We start from the raw sequence: 21,640 nt of genomic DNA on the forward strand, positions 1-21,640 counted from the left end.
GTGCCTGCCTGTTGCCAGGATTAAGCGCATCTCTTCAATTGTGGTGGTCCATGTATGCACTAGCAACACAGGTAGGACTAGGAAGAAGGTTCTGCTGAGGGATTATGTGCAGTTTGTGGTGAAATTATAAAGTAGAACTTCAGGGCTGATAACTGAGCCAGGTGCAAATTGGCAGAGGGTAAAGATGATTCAAGAAGTAAATGCCTGCTTCAAAGGATGGTGAGGGGGAAATGAGTTCCAATTCATGGGGCACTGGCATCAGTACTGGGGAAGGAGGGAACTGTTCCATTGGGGCAGGCTTCACTGGAACCATGGAGTCACAGAAGTCTGCAGATGTTGGAATCTGGAGCAACAAACGATCAGCTGGAGGAACTCAATGGGTCAAGCAGCATCTGTGGGGGGAAAGGAATGAGACATGATGCAGGGTTTTGATATGAAACATCAACAATTTCTTTCCCCCCACGGATGCTGCTCGACCCACTGAGTTCCTCTGGCAGTTTGCTTGTTTTTCACTGGAGCCATTGTGTCTTGATAAATCACATAAATAAGGTTGTAGATTAACTAGAGGGAAGGAGAGTTCTAGTGATGGAAAGTTTAATAAATCAAAACAAAATGATAGTGATGGGGAAAATGAGAATCAAAGTGGGATAGGAAGGGGCAGGAAGTACAAGCACAAGTGTGCAGCAGGAAGTAAATCTGGAGTAAGTAAAAAGTTGTTAAAGCCCTTTATTTGAATATACGTAGCATGTGTAACAAGATTGATGGCAGAAATAGCAACACATGAGTTCAATCTAATGGCTGTAACACAGATGTGGTTGCAGGATGATAAGGACTGGGAATTCAATATTCCAGGTTATTCAAGATTTAAAAACAAGAGGCAAAAGGGGGAAAGGGGTGGGGTATATTTGTTAATCAAGGAAGGAATCGGCGCAGTGCTGAGTAGTGATATAAATGCAGTGGATGGTAATGTGGAATTCCGTTTGGGTGGAACTAATGAATAACAGGGGAAAGAAAACAAGGGTAGGAGTTGTCTATAGTCCCTCAAGGTGTTGCTTCTCGATAGGCCAAAGCACAAGTGGGGAAATATCAAAGGCATGTCAGAATAATTGAGTGATTTTATTGATTGGACTAATGAAACTGACAAGAGTAATGTGGAATAGGAATTTGTGGATTGTGACAGGAATTGCTTCTTAGAGCAGTAGCTTACATAACCAACCTGGGAACAGGCTATTTTAGATTTGGTCATATGTGAAGAGGTGGGATTAGTAAAAGATTATGTGGTTAAGGATCCCCAAGTGTTTGCAACATGGTAGAATTCCTGATACAGTTTGATAACTAGCACCCAGGATCTATAAACAATATCTTCAACTTAAATGAGGACAATTACAAATGTATGAAGGTGGACTTGTCTGGAGTGGACTGGGTAAATAGGCTGAGGGATGGGTCAGTGGATGAGCAGTGCTGGATATCTAATACGGTTAGTTCATAGCACTCAGCAGAAATTTATCCCAAATAGAAAGCAGGGTCCCAGGAGAAAGGTGAACCATTCATGGTTAACAAAGGAGGTCAAGGAAAATATATTAAATCAAAGACGGGCATATAAAATAGCAAGGGCTAGCCGTAATTCAGAGGATCAGGGAATTTTACAAAGACCAGTAGAGAGAGACTAAGAAGTTAAGGAGGGAGAAAATTGATTATGAAAGGAAACTGGCAAGTAGTATCAAAACAAACAGCAAGGGTTTCTAAGGATATGAAAAAAGGAAGAGGGTAGGTCATGTAAGTGCAGATCCCTAGAGGGTGTTTCTGAGGAATTAATAATGGGAAATCAGGAAACCGCAATAAGGTAAATCAATACTGACAATAAATAAATGATAAAGAAACTAATCAATCATCAGTCTTTACAGTGGAAGACACTGAAAGAATCCTAAAGATATCTCATGGGCTAGTTCCAAAAAGGAGAACTTGTCACAATCAACATCATGAGGGACAAGGTACTGGTAAAACTAATGGGACTAAAGGCAGACAAGTCACCAGGCCCTGATGGCCTCCACCCCAAGGTTTTAAAGGAACCAGCTGCAAAAATAGTGGAGGCATTGGTTGAGGTTTTTCAAAACTCTCTGAGTTCCAGGAAAGTACCAGCAGATTAGAAAATGGCAGATGTGACTCCATTTTTGAGGAAGGAACAAAGACAAAAGGCAATACGCCTGTTAGCTTAATGTTGGCAAGACGCTGGGTTCTATAATCAAGGAAGAAATAGCTGGGCATTTAGAGACGCTTAATGCAATCAAACAAAGTCGTCATGGTTTTATGAAAGGAAAGTAGTGTTTGACAAATTTGCTGGAGTTCTATGAGGATGTAATAAGCAGAGTCGATAGAGGGGAACCTGTAGATATGGTGTATTTGGATTTTCAGAAGGCATTTGACAAGGTACTACATAAAAGGCTGGTGCACGAGCTCATGGTGTTGGGGGAAATGCATTATCACATAGAAGACAGAGAGTTGTAACGAACAGGTCTTTTTCAGGCTGGGAGGATGTAACTAGTGAAGTGCCCCAAGCATCAGTTCTTGGTCTTCAATTATTTGCAATTCATATTAATACCTGGAGGAGGGTGCATAGTGTAAGGTATCCAAGTTTGATGGTTACATAAAAACAGGTGAGAGAGCATGTTGTAATAAGGATTTTAGGACTCTGCAACTGGATATAAATAGTTTGAGTGTGTGGGTGAGAACCTGGCAAACGGAGTTTAATGTGGGAAAATATGAGATCTTAGAATTGTAGAGAAGTACAGCACAGAAAGGGGCCCTTTCAGCCCACCTTGTCTGTGCTGACCATGATGCCCATCTATGCTAATCCCACTTACCTGCATTAGACCCATATCCCTCTATGCCTTTCCCATCCAGGTATTTAAATATTGTAACTGTATCTGCCTCTATTACTTCCTCTGGCAGTTAGTTCCATATGACCACCTCCCTGTGTGAGAAAAACTTACTCTCAGATCCCCTTTAAATTTTTCCTCTCTCACCTTAAACCTGTGCCCTCTAGTTCTAGACTCTGAGAAAAAGACTCTTGACTATCTATCCTATCTATGCCCCACATAATTTTATAAACTTCTACAAAGGTCACCCCTCAACCTCCTAGGTCCCATTGAGAATAACCCCAGCCTATCCAATCTCTCCTTATAACTACAACCCTCCATTCCAGGCAATATCCTGGTGAATCTTTCCTGCACTCTCTCGACGCTACCACACCCTTCCTGTATTGTGGTGACCAGAGCTGTACATAATATTTGATGACTGCATTGGTGCTGCTTTCTGCACCCATGCAGAGCTCACCAACTTTATCACCTTCACCACCAACTTCCACCCTGCGCTAAGATTCACTTGGGTCATTTCTGACACTTCTCAACCCTTCCTAGATCTCACTGTCTCCATCTCAGGAGACAAACTATCCACTGCTATTTACTATAAACCCACTGACTCCCACCACCTCTTCCCACCCTGTCTCTTGTAAGGATGCCACTCCTTTCTCCCAGTTTCTCCGTCTCTGCTGCATCTGCTCTCAAGATGAGGCTTTCTGTTCCAGGATATCTGAAATGTCCTCCTTTTTCAGGAAGCGTGGCTTCCCTTCTGCTATGGTTGATGGAGCCCGACCTTGCGTCTCCTCTGTTTCTAGTACTTCTGCTCTCACCCCGCCTCCTCCCAGACAGAACAGAGATCGAGTTCCCCTGGTCCTCACCTTTCACCCTATGAGCCTCCACATCCACCATATCATCCTTCATCATTTCCGCCCGCTGCAACGAGATCCCATCACCAGCCACATCTATTCCTCCCTATCCCTTTCCGCCTTCCGCAGGGACCCACTCCCTCCGTGACTCCTTGGTCTGCTGATCTCTCCACACCCATCCCTCACTTATCTCTGGCACTTTTCCCTGCCATCACATTAGCTGTAACACTTGTCCCTCACCACCATCCAGGGACCTAAACAGCCCTTGCAGGTGAGGCAGACGTTCACGTGCACCTCCTTCAGCCTCGTCCACTGCATTTGGTGCTCCTGATGCGGCCTCCGCTACATCGCGAGACCAAGTGCAGACTCAGCAACCGTTCACAGAACACCAATGTTCAGTCCGTGATGGCCATCCCAAGCTCCCAGTGGCAGACCATTTCAACTCCCCTTCCATTCCCACACTGACCTGTCCACCTTTGGCCTTCTCTACTGCCAGGATGAAGCCTAACGCAAACTGGAGGAGCAACATTTTATATTCAGCTGGGTAGTCTACAACCCAATGGCATGCATATTGAGTTTTCCAATTTTAGGTAAAACCGCAACCCCCCCCCCCCCCCTTTCTTTTCTCCCCCTTTGCCCTCACCCATTTTTCCCACCCTCTCCCTCTGATCCTTCGGTCTATATTTTTGTCCCTCTTCCCACCCTCCCCCCACACCCCTTCACCTATCTTCATCCCTTTCCCCTTCCTGGCTCCATCCACCCACTTCACATACAGGTTCCCACTCCCTACCCCCCTCACCTGGCCTTCATCTCTCCCCTAATGGTTCCCAATCTCACCTCCTTTACTTATCAGAGTCCAGCACTGGCAGCCCTTTGTGTTCCTGCTTATCTCCCTCCAGTAGCTGACTCCTCCTTCACACCCCTCCCCCCACCTCGCTCCATCTGCCTCTCATTTTCCTCTTGCTCTTTGTCTGCCTCCATCTATCATTCACCTGCCACTGTCTCCCAACTCCACCCCCTCCCCTCCCTTACTTGGCACTACCCGCCTGTCATCTCACACCCCTCCTCAGTCCACCAATCACGTCGGGCTCCTGTCTCACTGCTCCCTTCTCCTTTTTATACTGGCCTCCTCGTCTCTCCAATCTCAGTCCTGCTGCAGGGGTTTCGACCTGAAAGGTAAACAATTCCTTTCCTCCCACAGATGCTGCTCAACCTGCTGAGTTCCTCCAGCAGATAGTTTGTTGCTCCAGATTCCAGCATCTGCAGTCTCTTGTGTCTCCGTAGTACTCTAAGTGTAGTCTATAAGATCATAAGACATAGGAGCAGAATTAGGCCATTTGGCCCATTGAGCCTTCTCCGCCATTTGATCATGGCTGATTTATTTTTCCCTCTCAACCCCATTCTCCAGCCTTTGATGTCCTTACTAATCAAGAAGCTATCAACTTCTTCTTTAAATATACCCAGTGACTTGCCTCCACAGCCCTCTGTGGCAATGGATTCCACAAATTCACCACCCTCTGGCTGAAGAAATTCCTCTTCATCCTTGTTCTAAGGGACATCCTTCTATTCTGAGGCTGTGTCCTCTGGTCCTAGACTCTCCCATTACTGGAAACATCCTCTCCAAGTCCACTATGTTCAGGCCTATCAATATTCGGTAGGTTTCAATGAGATCCCCCTCATCCTTCTAAGTTCAAGTGAGTACAGGCCCAGAGGCATCAAATGCTCTTCATGTGTTAACTCTTTCATTCCCGGGATCATTCTTGTAAACCTCCTCGGGACCCTCTCCAACGCCAGCACATCCTTCCTTAGATATGGGGCCCAAAACTGCTCACAATATTCCAAATGTGGTCTGACCAATACCTTATAAGCCTCAGAATTACATCTTTGCTTTTATATTCTAGTCTTCTTGAAATGAATGCTAAAATTGCATTTACCTTCCTTACTACCGACTCAACCTGCAAGTTAATCTTTAGGGAATCCTGCACCAGGACTCCCAAGTCCCTTTGCACCTCCGATTTCTGAATTCACTCCCCATTTAGAAAACAATCTACACCTTATTCCTTCTACAAAAGTGCACGACCATACACTTCCCTACACTGTATTCCATCTGCCACTTCTTTGCCCATTCTCCCAACCTGTCCAAGTCCCTCTGCAGACTCCCTGCTTCCTCAACACTACCTGCCCCTCCACCTATCTTTGTATCATCCACAAACTTGGCCACAAAGCCCTCAATTCCGTCATACAGATCATTAACATATAACATGAAAAGTAGCGGACCCAACACTGACCCCTGTGGAACACCACTAGTCACCGCAGCCAACCAGAAAAGGCCCCCTTTATTTCCACTCTTTGCCTTCTGCAAGTCAGCCAATCTTCTATCCATTCTAGTGCCTTTCCTGTAATACCATGGGCTCCTATCTTGTTTAGCAGCGTCATGTGCGGCACCTTGTCAAAGGCCTTCTGAAAATCCAAGTAAACAACATCTACTGACTCTCCTTTGTCTATCCTGCCTGTTACTTCCTCAAAGAATTCCAACAGATTTGTCAGGCAAGATCTCCCTTTAAGGAAACCATGCTGACCTTCGGCCTATTTTATCATGAGCTTCCAAGTAACCCGAAAACTCATCCTTAATAATGGACTCTAACATCTTACCAACCACTAAAGTCTGGCTAACTGGCCTATAATTTCCTGTCTTTTGCCTCCTCCCTTCTTAAAGAGTGGACTGACATTTGTGATTTCCAGTCCTCTGGAACCATTCCTGAATCTAAGTGATTCTTGAAAGATCACTCCTAATGCCTCCACAATCTCTTCAGCTACCTCTTTCAGAACCCTGGGGTGTAGTCCATCCAGTCCAGGTGACTTATCTACCTTCAGACCTTTCAGTTTCCCAAGCATTTTCTCCTTAGTAATAGCGACTCACTTCTGCCCCCTGACTTTCTCGAATTTATGGCATGTTGCTGGTGTCTTCCACAGTGAAGGCTGATGCAAAATACTTATTCAGTTTGTCCACCACTTCTTTGTTCCCCAATGTTTAACCAATGTTTTGTACAACTACAACATGACATCTCAACTCTCCTACCCAATGCCTTTGCCTGTGAAAGTAAACATACTAAATAACTTTTTCACTACCCTACCCACCTGTGTCCCCAGTTTCAGCGAGCTGTGGACTTGAAGTTCAATGATATTCGGTAACCTTGAATGTCAATGAACAGATACAAGTAATTTTTAATCACATTTCTTGGCTCAACAACAAAACCCACCTTTGCAGGCAAAGGCTATTTGGTGCCCAACCTTGGAGTAGCTTGGAGCTTGCATCACTTCCAATATGTTGTCCAACGCCTATGATGCTACTTGTAACATGAGATGTCCAGATTATAATAATTGAGTAAAACATTCATACATTACATGTGCTAAAGTATGCAGAGTAAACAGATAGGCACATCAATCCTCAGGCTAAATTGAACCTCGACGGCGTGGCTCACACCAATCTGTTGACTTGTACACTTGGATGCATATTCAGCAGCTGGGATGAGCCTACTCCAATACTTCTAAAACAATCATCAATTGCTTGCAACAGGACAATCTACTGGAGAAGCTCAGTGAGTCAGGCAGCATATGTGGAGGGTGGGGGGCGAGGGGGGAAGGAGTTGTCAATGTTATGGTCGAAACCCTGCATTAGGACTGAATGTGGAGAGAGAAGAGAGCTGGTATAAAGAGAGGGACCACTTTTCCTTTTCTGTTCCCCCACAGATGCTGCCTGACCCAATGAGTTCCTCTAGCAAACTGTTTGTTGCTTCAGATTCCAGCACCTGTGGTTCCTTGTGTCTCTGTCATCAATTACTTCCAATTAAGTTGTCGCTAGATTTCTCACTGTGTGTGTTATTTCAGATCAACTACTTTGATTTGCTGCCTTTGGAATCCTCAAGGGTTTGTAATAATGAAGGTGAATAACAAGGTAGGGACTGAGGTGTTTGCCTGGACTCAGAGCTTTTGTTATATTAGTTATTCTCAAATGTGGATATTTCACTTAGAGGCAACACTGGCCTTCTAGAATGGAGAGGAGAGAGAGAAAGACTCTTAGTGGTAAACTACATTCTTTAGCAGTTTACTACAGTGGAGAGAATGCTCAGTTTTAGCTAATTTTTTGGTGCTGCTACTTTATGTAGGACCTGAGTGAAAACTGATGATGGGAAAGGATTGGACAAAGAATAACATTTGCCACATACAGTGCTATGGCGAGAATGCCAATGATTGAGATGTGCAAGCAGTAGTTGATGGTCACAGTCTTTTCCCCAAGGTAGGGGTGTCTGAAACTAGAGGGCGTAGGTTTAAGGTGAGAGGGGAAAGATTTAAAAGGGACCTGAGGGGCAACATTTTAACACAGAGGTGGGTGGGCGTAAGGAATGAGCTGCCAGACAAAGTGGTAGAAATGGGTATAATAACAATCTTTAAAAGGCATTTAGACAGGCACGTGGATAGAAAATGGTCAGAGGGATATGGGCCAAATGCAGGCAAATGGGACTAGCTTGGATAGACAACTTGGCTGGCATGTACAAGTTGGGCCAAAGGACCTGTTTCCATGCTATATAACTCTATGACTTGTGGTCTGGACCGTCAAGTTTTAGACGTTTTAGACGTTTGGGCTCCTTCCCAGTTAGGGCAGGAATATCTACAATATTGCAGTTGAAAAAGAAGGCAGGTTTGCAGGAGCCTCCTCCGCTAAGGAGCTGAAAACATCTCATTCTAGCCCAGACAGGATTTGATGCATGACTGTGAGTTTCATAGTGTCCACTGCTACTGATTCCAGTCCACATTGCTTTGAGGGCACTTCATATCAACTTGGATAGGTACTGCGACCAGAAAGGATTCAACCAGCCAAGAATCCAACAGCTGTATGACCTAACACAATGGATCACACCTGATATCCAGGCAGCAAACATGATGCTTTTATTTTGCAACAGTTCACTGCCCCAGTGATATTTGAACCTCCACCTGTAAGATTTGAACTTTGACCTCGATTGCCTGATTAGGCCACAGAACCGTGTCATTTATTGGCTCACTGTTGCAATAAATATCAGAATACAATTATAGTTCATCGACCTGCCATCCACAGGATACAACAAGGAGGCTCTTGAGTGTTTGCCAGTACCGTCTTGGTAGATCATAGTAGTGATCTTCTCAAAGATGGTGTTGAGCTGAGGCTATAATGGAGTCCACCTCGGAAAGCTCTAAATTATCCACTATCCTCTTCTCCTTAATACTGCTGACTGCTTTTATGGTTGATTTAGTGGCCTTCCCTACCCTTGAATCCCCAGATATGGTGAAGGGTCTCAGCCTGAAATGTTGATTGTTCATTTCCCTCTGTAAATGCTGCCTGACCTGCTGCGTTCCCCTAGCACTTTGTGGGCATTGCTCCTGATCTAGACATGATTGTATGGGTGGTTGAGCAGGTGTAAACTGGCAGGTGGCATGAGGGAAATTAAAAAAAAACTGCAGATGCCTGAAATCTGAGATGAAAACAGAAAACACTGGAAACACTCAGCAGGTCAGGCAGCATCTGTGGAAAGAGAAACAGTTAATGGTTCAATCCGACAACTTTCATTAGAACTGGAACAGAGAGAAACAAGTTAATTTAGGTTGCAGCCTGCGAGGTTCCACCCTGCCCTCAAATTTACTTGGTCCATCTCCGACACCTCACTCCGCTTTCTTGACCTCTCTGTCTCCATTTCCGGAGACAGATTATCCACCGACATCTTTTATAAACCCACTGACTCCCAGTTACCTTGACTACACCTCTTCCCACCCTATCACTTGCAAGTATGCTATCCCCTTCTCTAGTACCCCTGTCTCTGCCGCATCTGTTCTCATGATGAGGCTTTCCATTCCAGGACATCATGTCATTTATTGCATCCGATGCTCCCAGTGTAGCCTACTCTACATCGGTGAGACCCGACGCAGATTGGGTGACCAGTTCACCAAGCACCTTCGCTCCATCTGCCGCAACAGTAAGGATCTCCCGGTGGCCAGCCACTTCAATTCCACATCCCATTCCCATACTGACATGTCTATCCGTGGCCTTCTCTACTGCCACATTGAGGAGATGCAGGTTGGAGGAGCAACAGCTCATATTCCATCTTGGGAGTCTCCAACCTGATGGCATCAACATCGATTTCTCTAACTTCAGCAAGCACTCCCCTCTGTTTTACCCCTTTCCCTCCCCCTTGTTTTCCCTCATTACTGTGGGCCCCCTCACCCTTCTCTTTCCCCTCCCCTGCCCTCCTGACCTGCCCGTCACCTCTGTCTGGTTCCCCAACCACCTCCCTTTATTCCACGGTCTACTGTCCTCATCCTATCGGATTCCTTCTTCTCCAGCCCTTTGCCTCTTCCACCTATCACCTCCCAGCTCCTCACCTCATTCCCTTCATCCCCCCACCCCCCTCACCCACCTGCCTTCCCCCTCTGACCCGGACTCACCTATCCCCTGCCTGTGTGTGCTCCTCCCCCTCCCCCACCTTCCTATTCTGGCTTCTGCCCCTTTCCTTTCCTGTCCTGATGAAGGGTCTCGACCCGAAACGTCAACTGTTTATTTCCCTCCATAGATGCTGTCTGACCTGCTGAGTTCCTCCAGCATTTTGTGTGTGTTGAATTAGTTTAGGTAGCAGAGAAGCTGAATGGGTGGAGAACAAGGGAATTATCTCTGAGACTAGATGATCCAATGTAATAGTTAAGGGGCTGTTAAAAATCAGATTACAGGTCCTCCCCAGGGTTACGAACACCCACTTATGGACACCCTGTACTTACAAACGAGCGCTTGTGAGAGCAGTGGGATGGACCTGTCCCGGCTGCTGCGGGGCTACAGGCATCTTCTGCCCACTGGGAATGGGCATTTTCCATGTGCCTTCTCTCTCACATCCCTGAGCTGCAACAATCAGGGGCTGGGTCAAGCTGAGCAGAGCTGGGGGTGCTGAGCAGACTCACTCACTGAGTCAGTGAGGGCCGGATGGCGGCTGGTCTTCCCACGCCTGCTCGCTCTCCTGTCACAGCCGTTTCTGGTGATCCTCTCCCACACACTGTCTGTTGTTCATTTCCGACTCACGAGCAGTTCGGGTTATGAACAGTTTCTCAGGAACAGAACCCTGTTGTAACCTGAGGACTGCCTGTAAGCTTTAATGTTTGGGTAATGTGAAGACTGTGGGACATGCCAGCAGGCCTAATTATATGAACAAAGAGAAAAGGGAGAAAGGAAAACCGAACCAAAAATGATGACAGGCAAAACAGCCAGTTCTCATCCAAGGGGCAAGGTAGTCTATAGTTGGAGAATTTGCTATTGAGTCCCAGTGACAAGATCTCTTTTAGCCTGTGAACCCACCCCAGGGCACATCTCTTTGGTTAGGCAACATCTGTTTTCTGAAGAGCACTTGGTTAAGCTAAAGGGGTTTGAGCAAAGCTGTACCCAGCCCTCATCGGCCCGAAGGGTGCTCCACCCACAGCCAATATTTCTGCTCCAGAGGGTTTGTGCAAAGGATTTCAAACTGTGAGTTGCTGGAATGGCAGTGACAGCTGGTCAGTACCCCAGGTTGTAATCCAGCATGTGGAAGTGTGTATGAGAAAACTGGCCCCCTCACAAACCAGACTCCAATGTCTTTGCAAGTTTTACCGATCGTAAACTTGTTCACCTTGTTTGCTGTATTACAGTTTCTTACATGTCACAAGTCAGACTGGGGATAGTCTCTCGATCACCGCAAACCATGACCAGCAACAACAACACTGTCACACAGGATGTCATGTAGCAGATCACAGGTTGGCTCAAACTAAGATGCACTGCGGTACTCGCCAGAGGGGCTTTCCACATTTGTAGTGGAAGGTAAGCAACATGGAATCTTGTGGGTGGGCCAGTGGCATACCTTGTAAAGCTGTTAACTCTTAGCTGCAGAGACTTGGGTTCAATCCTGACTTCCGGCGCTGTCCGTGTGGAGTTTGTTCTCCTGTGACCATGTGGGTTTCCTCCAGGTGCTCCGGTTTCCTCCGGCAGCCTAAAAACATGCAAGTTGGTAGGTAGCCACTGTAATTGCCCCCAGTGTGTAGGTGAGTGGGTAGAATCTGGGGGCAGATGGGAATGTAGGGAGAAAAAAAAAATAGGATTGATGTGCTTAGTGGTCAGTGCAGAATTAGTGGGCCAAAGGGCCTGTTTCCTGTCTGTATCAAGAATTACAGCGGGATTTTGATCAGCTGAGTAAAGTGGGCCGAGGAATGGCAATGGAGTTTAATTTAGATAAGTGCAAGATGTTGCATTTTGGGAAGTCTAACCAGGGTAGAACTTTCACAGGGAGGGCCCTGGGGAATGTTGAGGAACAGAGGGACCTAGGAGTACAGGTGCATAGTTTCCTGAAAGTGGCATCACAGGTTAACAGGGTGGTGAAGGAGGCATTTAGCACACTTGCCTTCATCAGTCAGGGCAATGAGTACAGAATTTAGGATGTTACACTGCAGTTGTACAAGATGTTGGTGAGGTTGCATTTGGTGTATTGTGTTCAGTTTTGGTCACCCTGCTATAGAAAAGATGCCATTTAGCTGGAAAGAGTGCAGAAAAGATTTACAAGGATGTTGCCAGTCTTGAGGGACTGGGTTATGTGGAGAGGTTGGGCAGGCCAGGACTTTATTCCTTGGAGTGTGGGAGACTGAGGGGTGACCTTATAGAGGGTGTATAAAATCATGAGGGGCATAGATAGAGTGAATGCACACAGTCTTTTTCCCAGGGTTGGGGAATCAAGAACTAGAGGGCATAGGTTTAAGGTGAGAGGGGAAAGATTTAAAAGGGACCTGTGAGGCAACTTTTCATACAGAGGATTGTTGTGTATATGGAACAAGCTGCTAGAGGAAGTGACTGAAGGCAGGTACATTAACAACATTTAAAAGAAAATTGGAATGGATACATGATAGGAAAGGTTTAAAGGGATATGGGTCAAACGTGGGTAAGTGGGAGTAGCTTAGATAGGCATCGGTTGGCATGGACTATTTGCTACAAAGGGCTCTATGACTCTATCATCTATTGCTCTAGAATGCAGATGCTGCACAGGTTTTGCTATTGCTCTCACCTTCAGTAAACAACTGCAGAGAATGAGGAAAGGGGAAGGGAGGCCAAAGATCTTTCCAGATGAGCTGACCCTGACCAACTAATCTGATGTCAGTGAAAGAAGCAGTTTCACAGACACAACAGGAAAATAAAAGCCACCACAAAATAACCATTCCAAATCAAGACAAGTTTATACATCAAACATGTCAAGTACTGTGCAAAGGTGTACTCATCTCTATTGTGGATTTCCTTAGCCCTTGTCGTCCTTGTAGCTTTGCCCATTGTTTTTCAACTCCTGTTGAACGCTGCAGTAAACTTGTTGAAAACCATTGATTTCAGTGGAAGAAAGACACTGGAATGTCCTTGTCCAAGCTGACCCAGGCCCTGTAAGGTATTGCTTTGGGGCTAGATCTTCATGGGGCAGAAGTCTGGGGTAGTTTGGCTGATAGATAACAGCAAGGGCCCATGCTGTGTTGAACAATATCACAATGATGCAGTGGTGCAGCAGATAGTGCTGCCGCCTTACAGCTCCAGTGGCCCAAGTTTGATCCTGACCTCCAGCACTATCTGTGTGATGTTTGCATATTCTCCCTGTGACCAAGGACGGGTTTTCACCAGGTACTCCTGTTTCCTCCCACCTCCCAAAGATGTGCGGGTTGGTAGGTTGGTGTAAATCAACAAACTTCACATATCCTTTCCCCCACCTCGCTCCATCTGCCTCTGTCTCCCAACTCCAACCCCACTCCCTTCCACTACCTGACGCAACCCACCTGTCATCTTACACCCCTCCTCAGTCCACCAAACATCATGGACACCTATCTCACCACTCTCCTTCTCCTCTCTATACCGGCCATCTCCCCTCTCCACTCTCAGTCCTGATGCAGGGTTTCGACCCAAGACATCGACAATTCCTTTCCCGCCCACAGATGCTGCTCGGCGACTCCAATGAGTTTCCTCCAGTAGATTGCTTGTTGCTCCCACATTCCAGCATCTGCAGTCTCTTGTGTCCTCCTGGCAGTGTGTGGGCAGGCATGGTAGTGCCGTGGTTAGCGTAACGCTTTTACAATGCCAGCGACCAGGTTTTGATTCTGGCCACTGTCTGTAGGGAGGTTGTACGTTCTCCCCGTGTCTGTGTGGGTTTCCTTTGGGTGCTCTGGTTTCCTCCCACATTCCAAAGCCATATGGGTTAGGAAGCTGTGGGCATGCTATGTTGGCACCGGAAGCGTGGTGACACTTGTGGGCTGCCCCCAGAACACTCTACACAAAAAGATGTATTTCACTGTGTGTTTCGATGTACATGTGACTAATAAAGATCTTATCTTATCCCCAGTGTAGCTGGGCTGTAGGAGATTCAGGGTGGTAGAAGAGAGAATGGATTAGTAGGGAGTTAGATGGGGGAATGGAATTGATGGGAATGCTCTGAGAGCCAGCATGGTCTCAATGGGCAGAATGGACTCCTTCTATGGGAGGACAGCAGATCTATGCTTCACAAAGCCTTTGCCATCCCCTTAGATCTTGTGATCAGCCGTGTCACTCTCTATGACTCTCCTGAATACTTGTAACTACAGTAGTATCAGTAATATTTTCTCCTTCCACTGTTGGATGGTTTCTATGTGTGCTCCAATGGAAGCTGAGGTACCAGCCATCAGATTCCCCATTGCCGCTGGATCCACAAGAGTACTAATGGAGTTGTCTACCACTTCTATGATAGATCCCTGTTTCTCTGCAAGTCACTGCGTTAAGTTGGCGTTGATGAGAGAAGGAAAATAAGAAGTAAATGTTTACAAAATCTGCAACAGAAGCTATTGTAGAAACAGGGAGGGGAGGTGGGTGAAAAAGGACTGAGGAACAGACCTTCCCCATTACCACAAATTTGGCCTTTGCCTCAGTCATAGCTGCTTCAGGTATTATTTTCATTTCCTTTTCCTCTACGTATTTAACAAAATAAAAGGAATCATTAATAATTAAGCATTGATTCTGCATATTTTTGAGGAATAACTTGTTGTTGATTATTGAGAAGGCTGATTGGCAGAGTTGAGGAAACTTGTTTGCCACTGAAAGGTTCTGGTTACAAATTCCTGGGTCTCTCATCTAGAAGTAGCAGTACACAGGATGAAAGGAGGACATATGAGTAACACGAGCCATGCTACCATGGAAAACAACACTTCTGACTCAAAGCCTCCACAGAAATGAAAGACATGCTTACAAACAGATACCTTTTGTGAATCCCCTCCCAACAATAGAAAACAGCCTACATACAATAGTTTCACTCAGTTGAATGTTAACTTCTAATTGGTTTCTGTGATGCACATATTCAAAAGAATAAAATAAGTGGCTTCTGTTTGTTTATTGACAGCATATTTGACAAAATGCAGTTTCTCAAGTAAAATGTATACTGTATTGTGTACAGGGTTTGAGATGAGCGATCAGAGAGGTTGCTGTAGGATTGTGCTTAGCACAAAGGTGTAGTCTGAAGGACAAAATTTCTCCCTCCTCCATGAAGTGGAGGAGGCTGGTGTGAGGGACCTGATAAAGTTATATGAGATTATGAGGGCTTAGATAGAGGAGATGGTAAGAAATTCCTTCCCATAGAAGAGGCATTTAGAAGTAGAGGGCACAGGTTTAGGGTAAGAGGTGTAGGAGGGGATCCGAGGAAGAATCTTTTTCACCCAGTGGATGGTTGGATTCTGGAACGCATTGTCTGAGAGGGTGGTGGAGGCAAAAGTTCTCACATTTAAGGAATATCCAGACAGGCACTTGAATTGCCAAGGCCTTGTAGGCTATAGACCAAGTGCTGGTAGGAGTAGTATAGATGGGTACTTCATGGCAGGCATGGACAAAGTGGGCCAAAGGGCCTGATTGTGTGACTTCATGACTCTAAAATGCTAAGTATGGAACATGGATCTGGAAATAACTGTGGGAGATGTGTTTGGATTTGCTGAGGTTTTAATCTGCTTGGATTCAGGGATCTCTATGTGTTGGCATCTTTACTAAAGGAGGCAATTGGTGCAAATATCCAAAGGACAGGCTGAAAGACCTGATTCCTGTGAGCACAAAGAGGCCACTGACTGGGTGGGATAAGAGACAACAGTTTCAGGTTGGGGACATATTGTGTTGTTGGTATAAGTCAGATTCATTTGGAAGTTAAGTGTGTTACAAAAAACGTAGAAGGGTTGAGGGATTGGGACACTTGACAAATGAGAGTTAAAGCAGCACAAAACGTTGCAATATGTTGACTCACAAAGTTAGCCAGAAATTTGCCAAATAAGGAAGAAATGCAAAAAAAAAAATATAAGGTCAAACAAATTTCTGATTTAATCTGATTGTACAATGAACCTTTCTATTAATGTATATGGTAGTAGATATTTCTATTAACTAAAGAAACCAGTAAAGGGACAAAAATAAACAGAAACACCCCCCGTTGTGAGAACATATTTGCATTTTGAATATTGTAAAATGTACTGAACTCAAAAGATTGAAGATTTATCTGGAGTATTTTGTTAAAGAAACAATTAGAATTTGTTTTATTAATATTCAGCTTTACATTGCAAAAACTAGTTGAGTAATTATTAGGTTTGTGTTATTACTACAAAAACAGGATGATCCATTTCTCATAGAGTTACTGTAAACATATATTATCATATTTAGTCAACTGTATGAACTTTGCTAAATCTTTTTCCTTTCCTCATTCACGTTATAGTAAATAGAATCTGTAAGCATTTTATCTTCCAGTCTAGTCCTTGGGGCTGACAAGGATTTGCGCCTTTGGTCAGATTCACAAATAGATACAAACCTGCCCCTTATAGATCTCCTATTTCCAGGTGAGTTAGTCTCTCAGAGCTGATGGCTTGTTTGTGGGGAAAATTACCTCATGAATGGGGCTTGCGCCTGCATTCCCATGCTGGAAGAGGAGTCATCTGATCTCCCTGGATTTGGTGAGGTCAGCTGATGGTCTCAGGTTACAGGGCAAGTCATGTAGGACTGAGATGAGGAGATATTTCTTCACTCAGAGGGTGGTGAACCTGCGGAGAAAGCGGTGGAGGTCAAGTCCCTGAATACATTTAAGAAGGAGGAAGATAAATTTCTAAACACAAAAGGCATCAAAGGGTATGGGGATAGAGTGGGAATATAGTATCAAGATGATAGGTATGATCGTAATGAATGATGGAATAGCCTTAAAGAGCAGAAGGCCTACTGCTGCTCCTATTCTCTCTATGTTAACAGTATTGTTACAACCCATTAAAATTTTTTAAAACTGCAGATGCAGGAAATCTGACATAAAAGCAGAAAATGCTGGTAACACTCAGCACGTCAGGCAGCATCTGCAGAAGGAGAAACAGAGTTAATGTTTCAGGTGACAGACCCCAGATCTGATGAAAGGTGTCCCAGCTGAAGTATTAACTTTATTTCTGTCTCCACAGATTCTGCCTGACCTGTTGAGGTATTCAGTTTTGTTTTTAATTAAGATTTCCAGCATTTGCAGGATCTTTTTTTAATTTTCCAGCTTCTGTCCCTGGTTTTTGCTAATTTAACTGATCTACATCAGCTTAGCATTGTAGCCACTATGCTGATCTCAGCAATACTGAGCTTAGAGTGACAAATACAACATGGATTCTGATCTCTGATTGGGGAACATTGCTGCAGAGTACAAAATGAGGATGTTGCATAGGGATTGGATTTACCTCAGGGGGGATGCAGCCAAATAGTCTTCCAACACACACTGGAAGTAACGAGGGCCTTGATCAAGAGTCTTCATTTTTGGAAAAGAAGCAAAAGAAAATTTTTAAAAAATCATTCACAGGTTTAAGGGTGTCCCTACAGGTCCCAGCAATTGAAGACAACCATTCTGAGCTGGAGAACAAAGCCCCCACCTCCATCAGATCGAGAGGTTTTAGAAGCCACTGTACTTCAGCTTCACTGCCCTGGTACGGCACAGCGCTCCTGGTGCTAATAGAGTGAGCTATAAGTAAAACAGGAGGTGCAGGTCAGGCAGCATCTGTGGAATGAGAAATAGAGTTAAGGTTCAGGTCGGGTGTCCTTCATCAGAACTGAGACAGAAACTTGCTCTGCCTTTCTGCACGTCACATTCCCACCACTTTACCAAGGGAAGCACCAGAGTAGAAAAGAAACCCAACAATGACTTAGCTGCTTCTTTAAGGAAGTATTGGGTGGATCCTTAGCTATTTTTGATAGAAGTGTTTCACAAGTACAGTATTCTGTTATAAACGACGTCTACACTTACTCGAAACTTGTTGATTTGTTCTACCTATCTTTCTGTGTTGCATTCAGTCTAATGAACAGTCACATATCCAACTCTGGATTTCACATAAATTAAACGAAAAATGATGGGTTTGGATTTTCACCATGTCATGATATGCATCTTCATCACACAAAAGTGCCCCTGTAACAATATGAACGGGGTGGATGGGAGAGATGTTGAGATGTCTCCACTGGTGGAAGAGTCTTGAACAAGGAGACATAGTTGCAAAATTAGGGGGCAGTTATTAAAACTATGGTCCACAGGAACCTTCTCACAGAGGGCAGTGAATCTCAGGAATTCTCTACCCCAGAGGGTAGCAGAGGTGAGGTCGTTGGGAGTATGTAAAGAGGAAGCAGATACACTTTTGTAAGATCGAGCAATTGAGGGCAATGGGAAACAGAAGAGGAGATAAGACCTCAGGCAGATCAGCCATGATCATATTGAATGGTGGGGGAGGCTTGAGAGGCTGAGGGGCCTACTCCTGCTCTTATTTTCTAATGTTCTTATGAATAACACCAGTCTGCATTTATATAATGCCTTTGTCATAGTAAAACTAATATTGGTGCTTCACAGAAAATGTTATTGGACAAAATTTGGCAAAGAAGACACACAAGGAAGTATTAGGATAGGTGACCAAAAACTTGGTGAGTGGATCATCATGATGAAGGGGAAAAAAAGGGACAAGACATGAGGGAGAAACTCCAGTTCTAGGTCTAGACAGCTGAAGGCCTGGCCACCAACGATGGAGCAAAGGAAACCAGGGACGCAGATGAGGCCAGTAGTGAAGGACCACGAAGTTCCTCAAAGGTTGAAGAGATTGCATGGATTGGGTAAAGGGTGATATGAATTTTAATTTCAAGCATGACTTCAATCTTTTACCAGACAGCATATCTACAATCATGACCATGAAGATCATGATTAAACTCTCCTGATATTCTAGCCCATAAAGGCAATGCTAAATGTTGGTGAACAATGGGGATGAGAACTGCAGAGTTAGACGTCACATGTATTCTGAATAAACTAACCCAGTGGTTCCAAATTACAATTGACTTCAGGGCTTCTGGCCAGAGATAGGGGAAAGAAATTCATAAGGATTCCTGCTTCTGATTGCTATTTCTGTGACCATTGCCAAATGGTGCTTCCATGTAGACAGAATCAAGCCACTTGGAGGCTTCTATTTGGCCTATTAAATCCATTCTGCCATTTCAATCATAACTGATTTTTTTCAACCCCTTTCTCCTGCCTTCTCCCCTGTCACCCTTAACTCCTCACCAATCAAGAACCTATCAATCTCTGCCTTAAGTACACCCCACTGACTTGGCCTCCACAGCCCTCCTGTGGCAACAAGTTCCACAGATTCACCACCCTCTGGCTGAAGAAATTCCTCCTCATCTCAGTTTTAAAGGGACATCCTTTTATTCTGAGGCTGTGCCATCGATCCGAGACTCTCCTACTAATGGAAACATCCTCTCCACATCCACTCAATCCAGGCCTTTCAGTGATACTGGAATACAAAACCAGATTATGGGCTCAGGTTCTGGACAGATTTTTGAACACATGATTTTTGAACACACAACTTTTGACTCAAGATGACAGTGTTACTAGTGAGCCACAACTGACAAAGCTTTTAGGATATCTGAGTGCATTGTGTTATCTGTTTTTTCCCATTTAATTTCCTCAATAAAAAGGAGGATTGTCAGTCTAAAGCTTTGTCTGACATTTACCAGACTATTTACATGCAGTGATTCCTTAAAGTTTATACCTGATAATCAATTGCTATTTATTAGTATTCTTTATGTTGCTTCTGATTAGTTTCTCCAGATTTCTGTATTGGCATTTACTATGGCTTTGGAGGTGAATATTCACTTCAGCGCCTTGTCCATTTACTCAGGTGTCCTCTACATTTAAACAGATTACCATCTCCTGGTTAGTGATAAGATTACTGCCCTTGCATTTTCAGAGCCTGCCTGGGGTCATAGATGGCTGCTTCCAAACAAACATTTCATTTGAGCAAACTGAAAGCACAAGGATGGTGAATTTACAGAAACAGGAGTTGCAATCAGGAGAAAGAAACGTTGCTGATTTTTCAGTATAATTGTGCTCGGGGGTACATTTAATGATGATTTTGATGTGTCTTATCTGGGGTTGGTCAGTTCAAACGGAGGTTGTTGATAGAATTAAAAAAGGTCTGTCTGAATCGAACTAGTCAGACAATGGTGGCAGTGAAATTCAGTGCTCACAGAATTACAGTATGTTGCACATCTTATCTGCTCCCTTTTCCATCTCCATTACTGGTTTTAATTAAATTAGAATCAAAGCCATGGCTATGTTTAGATAATTCTATTGTTTATATATTGTAGGTCAAGTATTTTTCCTTCCTGCTTTACATCATTTGTCTTGAGATTGTTTTTTGAAGTGACTCTCTGTGGTGGTTCTTTCTGATGTGGTTGAATGTTGTGCTTTCTACCCAGCTAATTCAGTGGTGCAGCTAGTTGAGCTGGTGTCTCACAGTACCTGGGACCCAGCTTCAAATCTGATCCCCGGTGCTGTCTGTGTAGCGTGTTGCACGTTCTCCAGTGACCGCATGGGTTTCCTCTGGGCGCTCCAGTTCTCCCCCACATCCTAAAGGCATGCGGGTTGATAGGTCAATTGGCCTCTGTAAATTGTCCCAAGTGAGTAGGTGAGTGAACCTGGGGAGAGTTGATGAGAATTTGTGGAACAGAAAAAGACTTAATGTAGGATTAGTTAATGTGTGTTCAATGGTCAGTGTGGACCCAGTGGGCCGAAGGGCCTGTTTCCATGCTGTGTCTCTCCATGACTCCATTCTCTCTCTTCTTTAAGCATTGAATCTTGCCGAGTAACAGGCCCCAGGTGCTGGCAGCATTTTGAACAGCCATTCTTCCCAGGTAAACATGAATAATAATTTCAGCACAAAATATCAGACTATGGAAGGCTGCAGTACTGAGCATGGACCCAGTCTTGCTCAGAAAGATCTGTGTGTGCACATTGTTTCAGAAGGGACCACTAAATAGTGCTCAGCAGGAGAAAGTCTTGAATTCTTCTTACTGAGGGCAAATGTAGCCCATTGCTATCTTTCTGACACTCTCAGCACAGCTGAATCAGAGGGCTCACAGATCTTGTACTGCTGTTGTACAAAACGTTGGTGAGGCGCATTTGGAATATTGTGCAGCACCAACACAAAGAGCCAGAGGAATCTGCAGCAGGTCAGAGGCATCATCTATGGAGGGAAAATAGAATGTCGAACATTTTGGGGTTGAAACCCTTCATCAGGACTGAAAGGAGGAGGTGCAAGAAGCCAGAATAAAAAGGGAGGGGGAAGGGGGAGGGGGGGAGGAGCACAAGCTGGCAGGTGATAGGTGTCCAGGTGAGAGGGGGGGTAGGTAGGGTAGGTGGGGGAGGGTGGAATGAAAGGGAATAATGTGAGAGAGCTGAGAGGTTGAGATGTGTAAGAGGCAAAGGACTGAAGAGAAGGAATTTGGTAGGAGAGGACAGTAGACCATGGAATAAATGAAAGTGGGGGATAGGAGGGAGGCATGAGGGCAGGTCAGGAGGGCAGGGAGGG

The sequence above is a fragment of the Pristis pectinata genome, chromosome 3, assembly GCF_009764475.1.
Source record: "Pristis pectinata isolate sPriPec2 chromosome 3, sPriPec2.1.pri, whole genome shotgun sequence".
Lineage (NCBI taxonomy): Eukaryota > Metazoa > Chordata > Chondrichthyes > Rhinopristiformes > Pristidae > Pristis > Pristis pectinata.